Source organism: Moschus berezovskii, chromosome 19 (assembly GCF_049115385.1).
Source record: "Moschus berezovskii isolate FMDL1 chromosome 19, NW_MosBer_1.0, whole genome shotgun sequence".
In the NCBI taxonomy this organism is placed as follows: Eukaryota; Metazoa; Chordata; class Mammalia; order Artiodactyla; family Moschidae; genus Moschus; species Moschus berezovskii.
In genome coordinates, this window is record NC_142478.1 from 8,881,336 (window position 1) to 8,902,974 (window position 21,639).

Consider the following 21,639-nt stretch of genomic DNA (forward strand, 5'->3'; position numbering starts at 1 on the left):
GTGATGTCCTGATAAATAACCATGGCGACGGTATATTGTCAATATTTTAAACTTGCTATCTCGGAGGCAACTGAAGCCAAAAACAACTAGGAAAAGCTTGCCCACTTCATATAATTTCACTTCTGGGTGTGGAGGGCATATTTTAGACATGAATCCATCACCAATTCTTCACTAATATTTTTTGTTTAGGTCCCTTCCGCTTCTTTCTATAAAATATATCTTCCTTCATACTTCGCCAGCAACATCCATCTTGAAGGTGGTCATTTTCCTTCTGGACCTCCACAACAAATAAGCGTCGTTTTGCTTTCAGCAAAAGACACCTCTACCCAATCTGAAACACCCCTTTTCCTCAAGCTCCACACTTTCCCGACAGCTGTCAGGGAAACATCAGCTCACCAACCAGATGGACCACAACAGCTCTGAACTACTCAGGCTCTCCTCAGCTCTCTCTGCTCCCTCCCTCACCTCTGCGCCACACACACCCCTGACCTGCTCGCCACACCTCTGGTCACACATTCCCTCGTTTATTCCTAAGATGGCGCGATCATTGGTTCGTGCTCAGTCACCCAGTTATGTCCGACTCTTTGCAACCCCATGGACTATAGCCCACCAGGCTCCTCTGAACATGGGATCTTCCAGGCAAGAACACTGGAGTGGATTGTCATTTCCTGCCCCAGAGGATCTTCCTGACCCATGGATAGAACCCAGGTCTCCAGCTGGGCAGGTGGATTCTTGACCACCAGCACCACCTGGGAAGCCATAACAGGGCACCACTAAACACAGGGCAGTGTGCTGGATATGCTGCCACAATGTATGCTCGATAAAGGGATGAATGCATGCACACGTGTGGTCGCTACACTCATGGCGTTTACCCCCTGGTTGGACAGGTAAGACAAGTTAAACCTGTAATGATCACACAGGGAGATCTCTAAGTGCCACATGAGTGATACCAGCCAAACTCTAAAGAAGTGAGGAGTGGGGACTTCCCTGGTGGTCCAGGAGTTAAGACCACGCCACCCTTCAGTGCAGGGGGACATGGGTTCGATCACTGGTTGGAGAACAAGATCCCACATGCCTCATGGCCAAAAAACCGAAACATAAAACAGGAGCAATATTGTAACAAATTCAACCAAGACTTTAAAAATGGTCCACACCTTAAAAAAAAATCTAAATAAAGAAGGGAGGAGTGATTGCCTACTTCTGGCTTGATCATGAAGGCTTTCAGAAGGAGGTGACATATGGTCTGGACACTGGAGGACGAGCAGGATCTGGAAAAGTCCAGCTGCAGGAGAAAGGGCAGCTCACGGAGCGGGAGGTACAGGCTTTTAACCAGAAGGCTAATTCACACTCAGTGTACTGCCAGTGGCCTGGGGGACTGGAGAAGAGTCTGTGGAGGAGGCTGAAGGAGGATATTTGGGAGCGTCAGAGCTGGGCCCTACCAGGCATGCGTCTGGGTTATTTCTCCAGTGCCTACAGTTCTCCACCCAATCCCTCCAGCAATGAGCCCAATGCCACACCCATACAGTTAGTAACAATGGTGTTATAGTACAGCGTCACACATCAGTGACAGCACTGCTGGGTCATCTAACACTACGACTTTCCAACAGGCTTAAAGCGCAACATTCAGAAAACTAAGATCATGGCATCTGGTCCCATCACTTCATGGGAAATAGATGGCGTAACAGTGGAAACAGTGTCAGACTTTATTTTGGGGGGCTCCAAAATCACTGCGGATGCTGATTGCAGCCATGAAATTAAAAGACGCTTACTACTTGGGAGGAAAGTTATGACCAACCTAGATACCATATTAAAAAGTAGAGACATTACTTTGCCAACAAAGGTCCATCTAGTCAAGGCTATGGTTTTTCCCGTGGTCATGTATGGATGTGAGAGTTGGACTGTGAAGAAAACTGATCGCCGAAGAATTGATGCTTTTGAACTGTGGTGCTGGAGAAGACTCTTGAGAGTCCCTTGGACTGTAAGGAGATCCAACCAGTCCATTCTAAAGGAGATCAATCCTGGGTGTTCATTGGAAGGACTGGTGCTAAAGCTGAAACTCCAATACTTTGGCCACCTCATGCAAAGAGTTGACTCAATGGAAAAGACTCTGATGCTGGGAGGGATTGGGGGCGGGAGGAGACGGGGACGACAGACAATGAGATGGCTGGATGGTATCCCCGACTCAATGGACATGAGTTTGAGTGAACTCCGGGAGTTGGTGATGGACAGGGAGGCCTGGCGTGCTGCGATTCATGGGGTCGTGGAGAGTCGGACACGACTGAGCGACTGAACTGAACTCTTGCAGTAAATACAGAAACAGTTACAATAGAGTTAACACACACACAGCACTTACGCTGCACCAGACATCATTTTAAAGTCATGCAATTCTCGTGAATCCTGTATGGTAGGCACTATTATTAGTGCCCCCATTTACAAATGGAAAGGAGAAAACTGGCTCAGAGAGGTTAAAGGTTCTGCCCAAGGGCACCTAGCGACAAGCGGCAGAGCTTAGATACTGGCCCTGGCCACCTGGCCTTATTCACTGAGCACCACCTGCATCTGGGTTTGCGTCAATGAGCGAATAAAGCTGCCTTGCTCTCTGCTCTCTGTTCTGTTCACTCAGGCACTGTCTCACGGCTTTTGTTTTCATTTGTCTGGGCACAGCATTAGATACGACACTGTAGAGACAGGAACGCCCTCAAGACACCGTGAAGCTATCAACACCAAGGTGATGCCACCATGGATCCTACGGCCAGTGAGCTCACTATCTGTTCTGTGAATACGCAAAACAAGGGGAAAGATTTAGATTTTCATTCATATAACAATATGGCCAGGCCTCAGCTGCACACACACACACACCACATGCTTACCTGGAACCTCCATATCTACAAAACATCAAAAGACACAGTGCTTAGGCAGGCTGAAAATCTAGTGCAAGACCTTAGATATTCATTACAAGATTTTCTTTAAGGAAAAAAAAAGAGGTGAATGTTCCAATAGCTTCTAATATAATCTACCTCCACATTCTCAGATGCTTTCCACAATAAGTATTAGACATTTCATTTTGTTCCATGGTTGGTCCACAAGGAAAAATTCTGGGATATACAACAGACTCTCTTAGGCGCTTCTACATATTGATAAAGAGAAAAGTGTGTTTGTATATGGGTGTAAATATCTGTACAGATCATCTTTCCACTTCATATGAAAAATGTGGGGAGTGCAAAAGTAATCACTGTGGCAGTCAACCCTGCAAAATCAGCCTATCCCCCCTTTATTGTGCAATCCAGCTACAGACTCCTTTTCCCTTCTGCCCATAGCACCAAGGTATTAGCAGGACCAGTGGAGTAGAGTGGCGATGCCTCTGGAGTACACATGACATCAGCGGGTGGCCAGTATCCCCACTGCCGAGTTGACAGCACTCCCACTGGAAAGGAGTGTTTATGGTTTTGACATTACTGTCTACATACCCGAACAGCATCACACAGGAGAGGAGCAGAGTTGATTTCAGAGTGATGAGTAATGGCGCTTGCACAGCACCCTGAACTATGAGGGGGTACGTCCCTCAGCCAAACACCATGCACCTATCAGGGCAGAAAACACACCCTCACCACCCAGCACTACTCACGTTTAGACACTCTGCCTACTAAGTCTTTACATGGCGCAAAACATTCTCACCTATGTCATCTGCTTTGCTGGCTAAAATGGCCTGAGCGTGCGGCAAAGCAGACTTCATGCCCCTGTTAATACCTTGCTCATTTGGAAGAGGTTCACGGCTTCCCCAAGTGTTACCTGCCTTCTTGTCCGATGCTTCCCACAGTCTTGGGAAACTGACAGTGGTGAATACTACACATGAAAAACCGAATCCTTCAGTAAGTTAAGATCCTCATAATCACACATCACACCATGTCTCCCGTATCCTACTTCAGTAAAAGAGTGTAAGGAGCCACGTGCCCACAGAAGGTCGCAGAGCAGCAAAATCACCCGAGAGCAGCCCCTGGAGCACCTGGGAGCTTCCTGACATGCAGACGCCAGGGCTGCAGCCCAGCCTGTGAAATCCAAACCCCAGCCCTTGGGAGGCTGCAGCCAGGAAGTTCCCAGGGAGTCGTCTCTGCACACTGAAGTCCGAGAGGCTCTGACACTGAGAACTAGAACGAATAGGGAAATACCTCTATGGACAACTGAACAGATATCACGTTCTGAGGGAATGAGTAAACAGTGAGCCCAAAGTCATGCTGTCCATGAAATAACGAGAAAAAGCAGGTAAGGAACAACAAGCAGGGTATCTAAAAACAAAGCACTTTAGTACTGAATACTGGAGTAGGTAGCCATTCCCTCTTCTAGAGGATCTTCCCAACCCAGGGATCAAACCCAGGTCTCCTGCATTGCAGACAGATTCTTGTTTGAGCCACGAAAATTGGTTAAAAAAAAAATCACTGTCCAGTAACATACAGTGTCATGGGAAGGACATCTCATTTAGAGATTCAGCTGGTTAACAGGTAATACATGTATTTAGTACTAAGTGCCAGAGACAAAAAGCTCGTTCAATGCAGCATCTCATTTGCTCTTCACAAGAGCCCAATAAAGTAGGTATCGTTATCCACAGGTTATATATACACACAGATGAAGGTACTTGCCACAGTCACGCTGCTAGTCAAATAGCAAAGGGTCACAAGTCCAACTAAGGTTCACCTCAAAAGCCATTTTTTTTGCAACATTAAACTAGATTGCTTCCCCAAACTGTACGAATCAAACACATTAATAGAATGTATTAGATGGCACACGCTTTCAGTTTTCAATTAATAAATCAAGTATTTCCAAGTCAAAGCCTCTTATAACCATCACTGGAATCGACTAGGTCTATTTAATAGCTGGCTCTCACTGGCTACAGCAATTATTAATTTAGGCTGTCTGGAGATGGTCCACTTAACATGAACTTTTCAATCCAAGTTTAACAGTGTGCTGTCAATCCATGTCCCATAGCTGCAGGCCCACGACAGGACTGGCCTTTTAATTTCCTCATTCTGATGGATGCCAGGGACTGTCAGAATGACTGCTGGGGCTCTGCCCCTGAGTCCCGGATCCTCAGTCACCCCTGGACTCCCAGCACTGGACAGGACCACAAGGCTGTGTAGAAGTCTGAGGCGGCAACCGGCGCCCCAAGCCTTCTTATGGAGATCACACCTCCCAGCCCTCGGCCGTGCCTGCCACCAGCCAGCCCTGGAAGGACCCCACCCGCCACCCTGGGCCCCCCGAGCCGGCTCGGAGTCTGCGAGGCCTCGGCAGCAGCTTCCGAGAGGATGAACTCATTCCTCCAGTCCATCCCAAGAGCGCTTCGCCTCACACAGACTAGCTGTCTGCGGGCCCCGGCTGGTGCACAGCAATGCTTTCAGCGCTGCGGAAGACAGAACCGTTCCAAGTAACTGCTCTAGTCCAGGCATGGTAAGAAACCAAGTTCCACATGCACGGGGAGAGTTCTAGGAAGGGAGTAAGGAGCTAGCAGAGAGGAGCAGGACCAGCCTTCTGTGATTGGGGAGGCTGGGTCCATAAGGTAGGGAACACATTTGAAAAAGCAAATTGTTGAAATGCACAAACAGAAATACCCCAGGGAAAGACAAAAATATGATCCCCCTGGAGTTCTGGGTATGGACCCCTCACCCTCACCAGAGTCTAGGGTGGAGCTCCATGACTCAAGGGAAAACTGCAAGGTTTAACAAAGAACCACCACATTTGGAAAATGAAATCTCAAATTTCAGGCCAAGATAGTATCCTAATTTCCTCCATCAATTTCCCACGGAAAGGAATGACCTGATCGATGAGGTTTTATAGCATTATTGGAAACCAGACATAAGATATCCAGGTGTCTGTCTTCGTGAGGTGACTGGGTAGATGACAGACGAGTGACACGGGGCACTGCCTCACCGGGCTTCCAGAAATGCGACAGGAAGTCTCCAGAAGAGCAAGTATGGGGCTGTCTCTACCCTCACCACCCCAGCCCCCTCCACTGTCGCCAAGACTAGAGATGCATGAAGGCAGACACCTAAGTGACATTAAGTGACAGCCGGCAGAAGAGGTCGGTATAAACCTCCTCTCCAGTGGGCACCGATCACAGCTCATTCTCATTTATTAATGATGATAATTTGAAGATGGCACGTAATTGCACTTAAAATCTTCAGTCACTAGTTTCACTGGGCATGAAAGTCAAAAGCATACCTGGCTGGTAAGAGCCCCACTGGCCCAGCCCACCCACAGACACACTAAGAGCAAGCGGGTGACTCATGTGTGGCTGCTCCCAGACTCTCAAAATCTCCATCTTCTCCAATCCCCAAAAAACTTCCATCCATCAGCCCAAGTCAATAAGCCATGAATTATTGAACTCACGGAATACGGATCATGAATATGTATGCACATGTTTGGAAGAAGAGATTCTCAAACAAATGGGCTCCGCAGCGGTTTACAAGAAACCAGCACATGTCTTTAAGGAAATGGCTAAAGTCAGTCTCCGCATGTATACTGCTCAGACAGGGTTTCAGCACACAAGAGATGGTGGAAAAATCAGTGTTTCTGGTGGGCTTTTTGCTTCTGTTTTTCCAAGTGCACTTGCATGGAATAATTTGCTAAACAAAACATTGCTGCTGTTCTCTGTAAAATCCAAAGGTGCAGACACTCTTTGAGGTCACGGTTATTGCAGCCAGCTCCTGTGAGCTGCCTGTGGAAAAGGATGATGTGTCATTATTTTTCCTTCCATCCATCCTTTACTTCGGCACACTCCTCTCAAGGTCTCAGCCTCCAACCATCACAGTGAGCCCAAATTCCTGCCCTAATTCCCTCACAGTCTCCAAATAAAAAAGCTAAAATAACCCTCAGGACAGAATATCCAAGTTCACGAGACACTTGATGAAAACGACAATGCGGAGCCCAGCAGGCTCTCTGTGCAGCCCTTCCCCTCTTGTAACCCTGCGGGATGGCACTAAACCCATCTTTGGCTGCTACTGCCAACACTCCACTGGCCTCTCTCTCGCCAGCCCTGGGCCCCCAAACCACACACCTGGACAAAGACTCCTCTAAGCTGGTGACAAAGCCAACCAGCCCGCTCCACTTCTGCTCTCGTCTGGAGCTCCTCAGTATGATCACTCCATTCTGAAAAAAATGGGGGGGCAGGAATCTCTCTCCACCTGGGGACGCTCTTCCACTATTATTATCCGCCTTAAACATTTATGAATCACCTACAATATACAGGGCACCATGCTAACCCCTAGAGTCGGGGTTAGCAAACTTTCTGCAAAGGGCCTGAAAGTAAATATTTTAGGTTTCATAGTCATATACAGTCTCTGTCATATACTCCTTAAAAAAAAAAAAAAATCTTTGAAAAGTATAAAAAGTTCTTTTTTTAAATTGTGGTAAAGGACACACAAAATCTACCATGCTAAGTGTACAGTCCAACAGGATTAAGTGTATTCATATAGCTATGCAACCAACATCACGACCCATCTCCAGAACTCTCTCCATGGCACAAAACTGAAACTCTGTATCTAATAAACGATTCCCCATTCTCCCCTGCAACCACCATTCTGCTGGCTCTGTGAATGTAACTGCTCTAGAATCACACAGTATGTGTCTTTTCATGACTGACTTATTGCACCTAGCATGCTGCCCTCTAGGTTCAGCCATGCTGTATAACAACGTGCTAGCATTTCCTTCCTCTTTAAAGCTAAGCAATACTCCCTTGTGTGCACACACCATGTTTTTGGCTAATTAACCACCAGCAGAGGAATGAGCAGTAGCAAAGGAATGTAAAAACCACACTCAACTCTCAGGATAAATAAAAACAGGCCACAGCCCAGATCTGGCCCACAGGTTGTGGTTGCCAAACCCTGCTGTAGAGATACCAAAACCCACAACACAGGCCAGAGGTTCTGAAATTTTCTTAGTCTCTGGCACCTTCAGTACATCCATCATTTTTTCACGGCACACCGAAGCCAAAAGAAATACCCAACCATCCGATCTATTAAGTATTTACATCCAAACAACTTAATGTGTTGTTAAATTCTAACAGCTTAACACCTGTTGGGCACTCAAACCTCAGAATCAGACTCAACACTGTCAACCTCAGAAATTTCACGGAGATTTCCACATGATACTTGCTTTTAATCACAGCACCTGACAAAAACTCAGTTTGGCAAAGGTAGGCTCGGATTGAAAGGTATGTATATTTAATGCCAGAGCTGACTTATTTCAAGTTAGTTAATCCACACGGTGTCTGACAGGCGTCACTGTGTGTCCGCCATGAATGTAGGCAATTTACACTGGGCTGCCCCTCCACCAAGGCCCAGGGTTCCTCCAAACACTGTTTGAGAATTGCAGATAAGAGACTGTCTTAGGAGTTTTAGATAGAGGTAGGGAAGCAGGATCAAATCCCAAGAACATGCTGAACGAGAGACAGGAACACAGGCTCAGTGTCCAATGACCACACAGACACTGAGCCACAGATGCTAGAAGAGACAGCCCAGAGCCCCCAAGTCGGGGACAGCTGAGGAAGGGGTGGGGTCTAAGCTGCCCCTTGCAGAGAGAGTGAGACTCGAGAGGGGAAGAGTGAGTGCAGGACAGGCCCTGGCGCCAGAACAAGCAGGTGTGAAGGGGGACCTGGAGCTGCCTGCAGACTGATGAGACCTAGGGATCAGTCCCTCAACGCTGAGATGAAAGCGGACGTTTAAAGGTGCTCTCGGGGACTCCCTGGTGGTCCAATGACTAAGAATCTGCCATGCAATGCAGGAGATGCGGGTTCAATCCCCGCGGGGGGAACGAGGATCCCACATGCTGCGGAACAAGTAAGGCCACACACCACGAGAGTCTGTGCGCCACCGCAGTGAAACAGCCTGTGTGACACAATAAATAAATGGCCAAATGAACACACAATTTTTTTCTAAAAAAAGATGCGTTTCAGTAAACTTAATCTAGCAGTTCTGCGAGCGACAACCCGGAGAAAGAAGTGGCTGCGATGAGACCCAGGTCGAGGTGTGTGCAGAGGGTGACCCGCAGGGACACTGCTGGGAGAAGAAGCAGAAGTGACCAGGGTAACACAGCGTATGGGATCTGGAAAGATGGCGCTGATGGACCCATCTGCAGGGCAGCAGTGGAGACACAGAGAGCAGACGCGTGGATGCAGCAGGGGAGCGGCGGGTGGACGGATGGACAGAGCGCCAGCTGGAAACAGACAGCAGGTGGGAACGTGCTGCGTGACGCAGGGAGCTCAGCCCAGGGCTCTGCGGCATCCTAGCGGGTGGGACGGGAAGGGCGGTGAGAGGGAAGGGGGGCCATATGCATGCCTCTGGCTGATTCACGCTGATGTTCGGCAGAAACCGACACAGTATTGTAGAGCAGTTATCCTCCAATAAAACAACAACGGCAAAAAGAACCTTATGGGACAAGGCCGGCCTTAGATGAGGGAAGAGCATAAGAAGAGATTCGGGAATAATCAAGGCTTCTAGGCCAGGTAACTGGGGGGAAATGATGTCACTCCCTCCAAGGAGGTACACGGGGGCTGTCCTAAGGTGGCCAGGGAGAAACAGATCATATGAGTGTGGCTTTGATAGTCTGAGGGCACAGCAGGTCACTCAGGCAAAGAGATTCAGCTGGTAGTTGATCCCAGTTGATCAGCAGAGCCCAGGCCCTGGGCATGCCCCCATGTAGGGCAGAAAAGGAGAGGAGTCAGACAGACTAAAGGAGAACAGGAGGCTCTTGAGGGTGAGGTCAGACGGAAAGCAGACAGCTCTGGCCTAGGAGTCAGGAGCCTAGGGTTTGTAAATAAAGTGATTCTTTAAAAGTCCAATATTTTAAACAAATGTTTAGAATGCATTTAATGACTTGGCTTCCCTGAAGGCTCAGCAGGTAAAGAATCTGTCTGCAAGGCAGAAGACACAGGAGATGTGGGTTCGATCCCTGGGTCGGGAAGATCCCCTGAAGGAGGAAATAGCAACCCACTCTAATAGTCTGGCCTGGAAAATTTCATGGACAGAGCAGCCTGGTGGGCTACAGTCCCAGGAGTCGCAGAGTCAGACACGACTGCGTGACTAAGCACAATTATCTGGCAGGGGAACGCCAGCAGCTGCGCCTGGGGACTAGCGGTGCTGAAGCGAGTACAGATGTGTGCTGACCACTTCCATGTTCCCGTCTCCACCTTTTTCACCCTGCTCATCTTTTTCTCCAGGATTCCCTTGCCACCTGGATTCCACTTGGGTTCACCCAGTGGAGTCCAGGAGATGACAGGGAGGAAGGAGAGCGAAGTTTGACTATTTATTCTCTCAACTCCGTCATAGACTGGTTGTAACCCACATCCCAGGTTCCTGGTTCTCATCAAGGGGCCCTCTCCATTCAGCCCTCCGATCCTCTAAACCTTCAGTCCCAGGGCAGTAACCATGGAAATGCCCAGACTATGGCCTCAAATTCTTCGGCACTCATCATCTCCCATTGAAAGTGGGTAGACTTGGTGACTCTCGTGAACAACACAACAGGCAGAAGTGACACTGCTACAGTGTCCAGACTGGCTGCCTCTACTGAGGGATGCTAAGGCAGACCAATTCCTGGGAGGCGCAGGCCTCCTCTGATGGCCTTTCTCATATCGCACAGAAGCCTCGGACACTCCAGCCAACCTCTGCCTCCTCCATTCACCCAGGCTCAGATCTGCAGCCTGACAACTCCCCCAGCCCGCCCCAGCTCTCTTCCTGCTTTCTCTCTCCCAAGCATTTCCCCTAATAAAACCCTCGCACATGTAATCCCATTGTGGCATCCTCTTCTCTGAGGACCCAGACTAATATGACCATCCCAACAAACGTTTAGGCTTGAAAACTGGGCTTTGATATATTAAACAAGAGAACTTGCTCTTGCTGAATAAGGGCAGTCCCATTAATCAAAGGTCATAAATAACCAGCTTTAGACAATGTGATGTCGGTATCTGTGGCTGGATCTAATTCCTAAATGAGCCGTATTAACATGGTGTCATTTTCTTTAATACTATTTTTACAAAGTATGATTTTCACCCATCTCCAGAAATGGCTCCTTCCCCAAAAGTCCAAATAGGCTTGATTCCCTTATCCAAAATCCTGGAAACCATGTGTATTTTGTAATTCAAAATTTTCAAAAAGTAATATATACATACATCTGTCATATCTGACATAACAAACCAGCAGGTCCAGAGCAAAACTCTATAATCATATGTTAATAAGTCTTCCATGTAACATACAAACTAATGTTTGTATATAACATAAGTGGTATAAAAATAAATAATCTTGAGACAGTTCAGGCATGGGTTTGCTACCAAATGAGTTCAGCAAAGGTCAGATTCTGAGAGTTAATTCTTAGGTAAGTTAATAAGGAGCTTAGGGATCTCAAGAAGGAGAAAGGGACAAACTTTTTTTTCCTACATTCCTTCCTCTTAGTCACATAAGATGTTTTTTTCTTAAACTCTGAGCTGTTATAACAACAATCTTTAAGACTAACTTTCTTTAAGCGCGGAGCTAAAGATTCAGTTCAGTTCAGTTCAATCGTTCAGTCGTGTCTGATTCTTTGCGACCCCATGAATCACAGCACACCAGGCCTCCCTGTCCATCACCAACTCCTGGAGTTCACTCAAACTCATGTCCACAGAGTCGGTGATGCCATCCAGCCATCTCATTCTCTGTCATCCCCTTCTCCTCCCGCCCCAAATCCCTCCCAGCATCAGAGTCTTTTCCAGTGAGTCAACTCGTCGCATGAGGTGGCCAAAGTATTGGAATTTCAGCTTTAGCATCAGTCCTTCCAATGAACACCCAGGATTGATCTCCTTTAGGATGGACTGGTTGGATCTCCTTGCAATCCAAGCGACTCTCAAGAGTCTTCTCCAGCACCACAGTTCAAAAGCATCAATTCTTCGGTGCTCAGCTTTCTTCACAGTCCAACTCTCACATCCATACATGACCACAGGAAAAACCATAGCCTTGACTACACGGATCTTTGTTGGCAAAGTAATGTCTTTGCTTTTTAATATGCTATCTAGGTTGGTCATAACTATCCTCCCAAGGAGTAAGCATCTTTTAATTTCATGGCTGCAATCAGCATCCACAGTGATTTTGGAGCCCCAAAAAATAAAGTCTGACACTGTTTCCACTGTTTCCCCATCTATTTCCCATGAAGTGATGGGACCAGAAGCCATGATCTTAGTTTTCTGAATGTTCTGAGCTTTAAGCCAACTTTTTCACTCTCCTCTTTCACTTTCATCAAGAGGTTTTTTAGTTCCTCTTCACTTTCGGCCATAAGGGTGGTGTCATCTGCATATCTGAGGTTATTGATATTTCTCCCGGCAATCTTGATTCCAGCTTGTGCTTCTTCCAGCCCAGCGTTCTTCATGATGTACTCTGCATAGAAGTTAAATAAGCTGGGTGACAAATATATAGCCTTGATGTACTCCTTTTCCTATTTGGAACCAGTCTGTTGTTCCATGTTCATGTCTAACTGTTGCTTCCTGATCTGCATATAGGTTTCTCAAGAGGCAGATCAGGTGGTCTGGTATTCCCGTCTCTTTCAGAATTTTCCACAGTTTATTGTGATCCACACAGTCAAAGGCTTTGGCATAGTCAATAAAGCAGAAATAGATGTTTTTCTGGAACTCTCTTGCTTTTTCCATGATCCAGCAGATGTTGAGCTAATGATTACACAACAAAATAACTCATCTTGCTCAAGGGTATGCTTTTCCTTAAGTTCTGTGCTAATGATTATAGAACAACAATGCATCCTGCTTGAGGACATGTTTCTCCTTCTTAAAAAGAACCTTCTGACTAATCCTGTCATCTTAAGATGTATGTTGTGGGAGCAGGTCTGGTAAGACCTTTCTATTGTTAATAACCAATTGAAAAAGTATATAAAGCCAGACCCGAACAACTGAGTGGGGCACTCTCTACCCCCTTCTGAAGTCTGTGTCAGAAGCTTTCTCTATTCCTTTTGCACTGCAATAAAACTTTTGTCACAGGAAGCTCCAAGTGCCTGAAGCCACGCCTCTGGTCCCAAAGCAATTCGGAGATGGTGATTCTGACACCGTTCACCATAAGCTATCTATTGTAACACCATTTGAAGCTTTCAGAACTTCTTGAAGTTTGGAGAGTGAGTAAGGGATTATGGGCCTACACCCCCCCCCCCCCACACACACACACTACTGAACACGATGCAGATACTCCTTTGCACCAACACAGAAGAATAAACGGCCACTCCACAGCACAAGATAAAGACAGCACAGAGACAGCATATGCAAAGGCATTTTACACATGTGCAGAGTGGGGAGAAGCCAGGAGGAGATGCTCTTCACTTGTCAAGATTCCCATCCCCTCCCCACCACCTTTTACTACCCTCCACAAAGGTCCGTCTAGTCAAGGCTATGGTTTTTCCCGTGGTCATGTATGGATGTGAGAGTTGGACTGTGAAGAAAGCTGAGCACCGAAGAATTGATGCTTTTGAACTGTGGTGCTGGAGAAGACTCTTGAGAGTCCCTTGGACTGCAAGGAGATCCAACCAGTCCATTCTAAAGGAGATCAATCCTGGGTGTTCATTGGAAGGACTGATGGTAAAGGTGAAACTGCAATACTTTGGCCACCTCATGCGACGAGTTGACTCACTGGAAAAGACTCTGATGCTGGGAAGGATTGGGGGCGGGAGGAGAAGGGGACGACAGAGAATGAGATGGCTGGATGGCATCACCAACTCTGTGGACATGAGTTTGAGTGAACTCCAGGAGTTGGTGATGGACAGGGAGGCCTGGCGTGCTGTGATTCATGGGGTCGCGGAGCGTCGGACACGACTGAGTGACTGAACTGAACTGAAATGAACAAAGCGTCTGCCCACAACACAGGAAACCTGGGTTCGATCCCTGGGTCAGAAAGATCCCATGGAGAAGGAAATGGCAACCCACTCCAGTACTCTTGCCTAGAAAATTCCATGGATGGAGGACCCTGGTGTGCTACAGTCCATGGGATCGCAAAGAGTTGGACACGACTGAGCAACTTCACTCACTTCACCCTTTGTAATGACTTCATCTCTGGTTAAGAAACGCTGTGGAAACATTGTGAGTACTGACTGTGAGGCAGGAAAAATTTTAAGTCTAAATGTATTTATACTATTTATGAGAGTGAGGGGCTTCCCTGGTGGCTCAGAGGTTAAAGCGTCTGCCTCCAATGCGGGAGACCCAGGTTTGATCCCTGGGTCGGGAAGATCCCCTGGAGAAGGAAACGGTAACCCACTCCAGTATTCTTGCCTGGAGAATCCCATGGACGGAGAAGCCTGGTAGGCTACAGTCCAGGGGGTCGCAAAGAGTCGGACACGACTGAGCGACGGAACGGACCGGACGAGACAGTGAGAGTAGTTCACCCCTGCAAACTGCCACCACTGAGGGCAGGAAACTGAAATGTTTGACATAAATTGGGAGCTGAGATAGTCCACAGGGGAAATTTATTTAGGATATTAAAGGAGGCTCAAAGTGAGGGACACAGAATAGGAAAAATACAGACCGGAGCCCGTCCAGGAGACCTGAGACTTCCAGGTGTCCCTTGCTGTGTCAAAGGCAAGGACACAGGATGCGTGTGCTCCCACCAGGACTCCCTCAGAAACACCAAGCTCTGGTCTCCCCGCCCCGCTCCGAGCTCCTGTCCTGCTGCTCCTGAGAAGCATCAGCCACCACATAGGGAGCTGGGAGCCAGCGGAGAAGGCCCTGCACCTTCCCCCTGGGCCCTGCTTCTTCCTAAAACTTCTCATTCTACATGATAAAAACACAAACAATGAAAAATAGAGAGCAGGGAGAAAAATAAATTAAGAAGGAAGCACTCTTCCTAGTCACTAACCAGCCCTGGGAGAAATGGTTTCCAATGGATAAATGTTAAGGAATTTTTTAGGGGCAGAAATTCAGCCTAATAGAGTCATTTTCACTTTGTATTTTATATATTCAGTACTGACTGCTTCTTTCCACAATAAGCATGTTTTAATAACTTGATGATTTTTACGTCCCATAGTTTAATCATGGGCATAACTGAGAACAATACTAGTTCATATATGCAGGTGCTGTTATTTTCCCCTATGAACCACTGTCTGGAAATGTACCACGTGTTCAACATTTTAGCAAACATCATTCCATACACGTGCTGTTTACTCAACTGTCCAGGCCTAAGGTTCTGCGCTCAGCACTGGAGATTCCCCAGTAAACAAAGCACGGGTGAGCCCTGCCCTCAAGAAGCAGGCAGAGCACTGTGGAGACATTACTCAAGGCCCTGCACTGTGAATAATTTAATTCCACTTGTGGTAAGTGCTATGAAGGGGAGGTAGTCAGAGACCAGTCAGAGCTTCCTAACAGCTCTCTGAGGTGGATCTCAACCTCGACTGTGGATAAAGAGCTATCATTAACATTTGTAACTTTAAGGTATGCTAATTAAAATAACATAAAATATCCTGAACAGATAACAATTACGATTATAACTAAAGTAAGTCCCCTATCTACGAACAAGTTCTGTTTCAAGAGCCCGTTCGTTAAGTTCAATTTGTTTGTAAATTCAACAAAGTCAGCCTAGGTACCCAACAAACACAACAGTTATATGTGCTGTACTATAACGGCCTGATAATATTTCTGCACAAACAGTACACAAAAATAAACACAAAAAGTAAACAGTTTTTATCTTACAGTACAGTACAGCAGTACAGGACAACACAGGGGCGCATTTTCATCTGAAAGACTGCAGCTGAAGCTTCATACATAGGGGATTTACTATATTATAACAATTAGTATCAGCCAATGAAAAAAAAGATGAGAATAAATGAGGAAGATAGTCTAAAAGTACAAGACAGCATATGAATAATTGTTGTTGTTTAGTTGTTAAGACGCGTCCAAATCTGCAGTGTCATGGATTGTAGGCTGCAAGGCTCCTCTGTCTGTGGGAATTACCAGAAAAGTACACTGTGGATAATTACTGCCAAGGAATTTTCAGGGAACCATTCTATTCTCCCATAAAGAAAAATTTTCCCATGAAAAGGCTTATAGACCTTCAATACGGGAAACCCAGCCCTCCAAGAGAAGAGCAAGGTATTTAACAGAAAGGTAACACAAATAAATACAAGGTTTATTTTTATAATACAATATTTCCCGAACACAGAAGTAACACAAAAATCCTAGTCAAACTAAGTACGCTATTTGTTTTGGAAAAAACCTCCCCGTGCTCAAAAGGCACTAAATGGTGAGAAAGATGAACATCTTCCATAGAGACTTAAAGCTCTAAACAGGAACGACCACCAGCATCACAGCCAAGTTTCAAAGTTGCCAGGATCGGGTGTTCTTCAAAACGGACCATCAGATCCACAAAAGTGAGCATTCCATCAAAACGCACGCGATAGGCTGTTTCTTGCTTCCCTCCCTGCCAGGGCTGGTAATTAAAATAACTTGACAAAGATCCTCCAAACTAAATACTATATATGTCTCTTTACTTAGTAAGGCAAAACTCTTTAAAATTAGAATTCTAGGTCCATGGATGTCTCTTCACATCTCACAATAGAAAATGTATCCATTGATTCATTACATAAAACGAGAGAATCATAAGAAATTCAGAGTGATGCCAAAGAGGGCTGAGTGCCTAAGAATTGATGCTTTCGTGTGGTTCTGGAGAAGACTCTTGTGAGTCCCTGGCACAGCAAGGAGATCAAACCAGTTAATCCTAAAGGAAATCAATCCTGGATATTCATTGGAAGGACTGAGGCTGAAAGTGAAACTCCAATACTCTTGCTTTTTTGATGATCCAATGGATGTTGGCAATTTGATCTCTGGTTCCTCTGCCTTTTCTAAATCCAGCTTGAACATCTGGAAGTTCACGGTTCACGTACTGTTGAAGATTGGCTTGGAGAATTTTGAACGTGACTTTACTAGCGTGTGAGATGAGTGCAATTGTGTGGTAGTTTGAGCATTCTTTGGCATTGCCTTTCTTTGGGATTGGAATGAAAACTGACCTCTTCCAGTCCTGTGGCCACTGCTGAGTTTTCCAGATTTGCTGGCATGTTGAGTGTAGCACTTCCACAGCATCATCTTTGAGGATCTGAAATAGCTCAACTGGGATTCCATCACCTCCACTGGCTTTTTTCGTAGTGATGCTTCCTAAGGCCCACTTGACTTCACATTTCAGGATGTCTGGCTCTAGGTGAGTGATCACACCTTAGTGATTATCTGGGTCGTGAAGATCGTTTTTGTACAGTTCTTCTGTGTATTTTTGCCACCTCTTCTTAATATCTTCTGCTTCTGTTAGATCCATACCATTTCTGTCCTTTATCGAGCCCATCTTTGCTTGAAATGTTCCGTTGGTATCTCTAATTTTCTTGAAGAGATCTCTAGTCTTTCCCATTCTGTTGTTTTCCTCTATTTCTTTGCATTGATCACTGAGGAAGGCTTTCTTATATCTTTCCTTGCTATTCTTTGGAACTCTGCATTCAAATGGATATATCTTTCCTTTTCTCCTTTGCCTTTCACTTTTCTTCTTTTCTCAGCTATTGGTAAGGTCTCCTCAGACAACCATTTTGCCTTTTTGCTTTCCTTTATCTTGGGGATGGTCTTGATCACTGCCTCCTTTACAATGTCAAGAACCTCCATCCATGGTTCTTCAGGCAGTCTGTCTCTCAGATCTAATCCCTTGAATCTATTTGTTAAACAAGATGGTGGAGGAGTAGGATGGGGAGACCACTTTCTTTTCCATAAATTCATCAAAAAATCATTTGAACGCTGAGCAACTTCCACAAAACAACTTCTGAACCCTGGTGGAAGACACCAGGCATCCAGAAAGGCAGCCCATTCTCTTTGAAAGGAGATAGAACAAAATATAAAACATAAAGAGAGACAAAAGAGTTAGGGACAGAGACCTGTCCTGGGAAGGGAGTCGTGAAGGAGGAGGAGTTTCCACACAGTAGGAAGCCCTCTTACAGGTGGGTCTGTGGAGCATTCTGGAATCTCAGAAGGCAACATAACCAGGAGAAAAATTAAAAAGAAATTAATATACACCTAACTGCAACGCGGAAAAGAGAACCTTCCTGCCAAAGGCTTTAACCTAACAGCCTAAGGTGCAGCCTGGCCCGCTCACAGAACAAAGGACTGCGTGAATACCAGAGGAGAGCCAGCAGCAGCGGACAGGCCCCTCCCCGCCCGGGCGCAGAGAGGCAGGCTTGGGAAGGCCAGAGCCGGAGGCATGGGGTTGCCGCAGCCTCAGCCTCGAGAGGGCATCTTCCAACAAACTGCGAGCAGGCTTCCAGCTGTTAACCATGTCTTCCTGAGATCCTGGATGGCTGATATCTGCCAGGAGGGTGGCAGCCTGAGATCAGCTCCCCAGAGGAGACAAGTGGCATGCCTGAGAGGGCGCTCTCATGGCGCACCCAGGAAACCCAGCGGCAGGACTGGGGAGGTGGCAAGGGCCACCTGGGACAGTGTGCTCGCCAAGCAACTGGTCGCCTGAGCTGCTCAGACCTGAGAAGGGCACAGAACACACGCCCGACCCACAGAGACTGAGCCAGAACTGTGAGTGAGTGTCTCTTGTGGAGGTAAGGGTCAGCAGTGGTCTGGGTACAGCAGACCTGGGTATGGTATAAGCCCTCTTGGAGCTGCCAGAACTTACACAGGACTGGGGAAACAGACTCTTGGAGGGCACAAAAAATATATGAAACGAATCTGACGTGGTTGGGGGCTCCCCACCTCAACATTCTGTGGATTTAAGAGGCCGTTCCTTCCAGAAGTGTATAAATTACCCTGGGATAGAACCTGCACACTGAATTTACTAATTAAGAAATGAGAAACCAGAACTATAAAGGTGGCATAGAAATACAAGAAACTATTCTTAAGTAATCTTTTAAAACTTTGAATAGACTCGGAGGGCACAAAAAATAACCTTGGGCACACCAGGACCCAGGAGAAAGGAGCAGTGACCCCACAAGAGACTGACCCAGACAAGCGAAGAGTGTCCAGGAGTCTCCGGCAGAGGCGTGGGTCAGAGGTGGCCTGCTCCAGGGTCGGGAGCACCGAGTGCAGCAGTGTCTGCAGGGGACCTTCTGAAGGAGGTCGCCATTATCTTCATCACCTCCACACAGTGTGGCCTCAGGTCAAGCATCAGGGACGGAACACAGCCCCGCCCATCAACAGAAAACTGGATTAAACATTTACTGAACATGGCCCCTTATTATGAACTTATCATGAACTCCTTATTGCCAAATTCAGACTTAAATTGAAGAAAGTAGGCAAAACCACTAGACCATTCAGGTATGCTCTAATTCAAATCCTAACAATCATACAGTGGAAGTGAGAAACAGATTTAAGGGACTAGACCTGATAGACAGACTGCCTGATGAACTATGGCCCGAGGTTCATGACATTGTACAGGAGACAGGGATCAAGTCCATCCCCAAGAAAAAGAAATGCAAAACAGCAAAATGGCTGTCTGAGGATGCCTTACCAATAGCTGTGAAAAGAAGAGAAGCCAAAAGCAAAGGAAAAAGGGAAAGATATACCCATTTAAATGCAGAGTTCCAAAGAATAGCAAGAAGAGATAAGAAAGCCTTCCTCAGCGATCAGTGCAAAGGAATAGAGGAAAACAATAGAATGCGAAAGACTAGAGATCTCTTCAAGAAAATTTAGATACCAAGGGAACAATTCATGCAAAGATGGGCTCAATAAAGGACAGAAATGGTATGGACCTAACAGAAGCAGAGGATATTAAGAAGTGGTGGCAAGAATACACAGAAAAACTATACAAAAGAGATCTTCATGACCCAGATAATCACGATGGTGTGATCACTCACCTAGATCCAGACATCCTGAAATGTGAAGTCAAGTGGGCCTTAGAAAGCATCACTACAAACAAAGCCAGTGAAGGTGATGGAATCCCAGTTGAGCTATTTCAAATCTGGAAAGATGATGCTGTGAAAGTGCTGCACTCAATCTGCCAGCAAATTTGAAAAACTCAGCAGTGGTCACAGAACTGGAAAAGGTCAGTTTTCATTCCAATCCCAAAGAAAGGCAATGCCAAAGAATGCTCAAACTACCGCACAATTTTACTCATCTTACACGCTAGCAAAGTAATGCTCAAAATTCTCCAAGCCAGGCTTCAACAATACGTGAACCATGAACTTCTAGATGTTCAAGCTGGATTTAGAAAAGGCAGAGGAACCAGAAATCAAACTGCTAACATCCGTTGGATCATGGGAAAAGCAAAAGAGTTCCAGAAAAACTTCTATTTCTGCTTCATTGAGTATGCCAAAGCCTTTGGCTGTGTGGATCACAATAAACTGTGGAAAATTCTGAAGGAGATGGGAATACCAGACCACCTGACCTGCCTCTTGAGAAACCTGTATGCAGGTCAGGAAGCAACAGTTAGAACTGGACATGGAACAACAGACTGGTTCCAAATAGGAAAAGGAGTACATCAAGGTTGTATATTGTCACCCTGCTTATTTAACTTCTATGCAGAGTACATCATGAGGAACGCTGGGCTGGAAGATGCACAAGCTGGAATCAAGATTGCCGGGAGAAATATCAATAACCTCAGATATGCAGATGACACCACCCTTACAGCAAAAAGTGAAGAAGAACTAAAAAGCCTCTTGATGAAAGTGGAAGATGAGAGTGAGAAGGCTGGCATAAAGCTCAACATTCAGGAAACTAAGATCATGGCATCTGGTCCCATCACTTCATGGCAAATATATGGAGAAACCATGAAAACAGTGAAAAACTTTATTTTTCTGGGCTCCAAAATCACTGCAGAAGGTGACTGCACCCATGAAATAAAAAAATGCTTACTCCCTGGAAGAAAAGTTATGACCAACCTAGAGAGCATATTAAAAAGCAGAGACATTACTTTGCCAACAAAGGTCCATCTGGTCAAAGCTATGGTTTTTCCAATAGTCATGTATGGATGTGAAAGTTCGACTATAAGGAAAGCTGAGAGCTGAAGAATTGATGCTTTTGAACTGTGGTATTGGAGAAGACTCTGAAGGTCCCGTGGACTGCAGGGAGATCCAACCAGTCCATCCAAAAAGAAATCAACCCTGAATATTCATTGGAAGGACAGATGCTAAAGCTGAGACTCCAATACTTTGGCCACCTGATGCGAAGAACTGACTAATTGGAAAAGACCCTGATGCTGGGAAAGATTGAAGGCAGGATGAGAAGGGGATGACAGAGGACGAGATGGTTGGATCCCATCACCGACTCAATGGACATGGGTTTGGGTAAACTCCGGGTGTTAGTGATACACAGGGAGGCCTGGCATGCTGCAGTCCATGGGGTCGCAAAGAGTTGGAAACGACTGAGCAACTGAACTGAACTGAACATGGCCCTGCCCATCAGAACAAGACCCAGTTTCCCCCTCTGTCAGTCTCTCCCATGAGGAAGCTTCCACAAGCCTCTTATCTTTATCCATCAGAGGGCAGACAAAATGAAAACCACAATCACAGAAAATTAACCAAACTGATCACAAGGACCACAGCCTTGTCTAGCTCAATGCAAGTATGAGCCATGCTAGCTCGGAGGAGAGCTTAACAGAGAGTTCCACGTGGCTACCATATATGAACTCAAGTAGACATAAGAGTCAGTCCAGGTGCCAATGTTCATCTACACCA

At 46.2% G+C, this 21,639-nt stretch overlaps 1 protein-coding gene across 8 annotated transcripts in view; it reads right to left on the minus strand.

The window, feature by feature from the left end:
• FHIP1A (FHF complex subunit HOOK interacting protein 1A) overlaps positions 1–21,639 on the minus strand; it is a 315,123-nt gene that overhangs the window by 60,450 nt on the left and 233,034 nt on the right. The gene's annotated exons all lie outside the window — the stretch shown is intronic.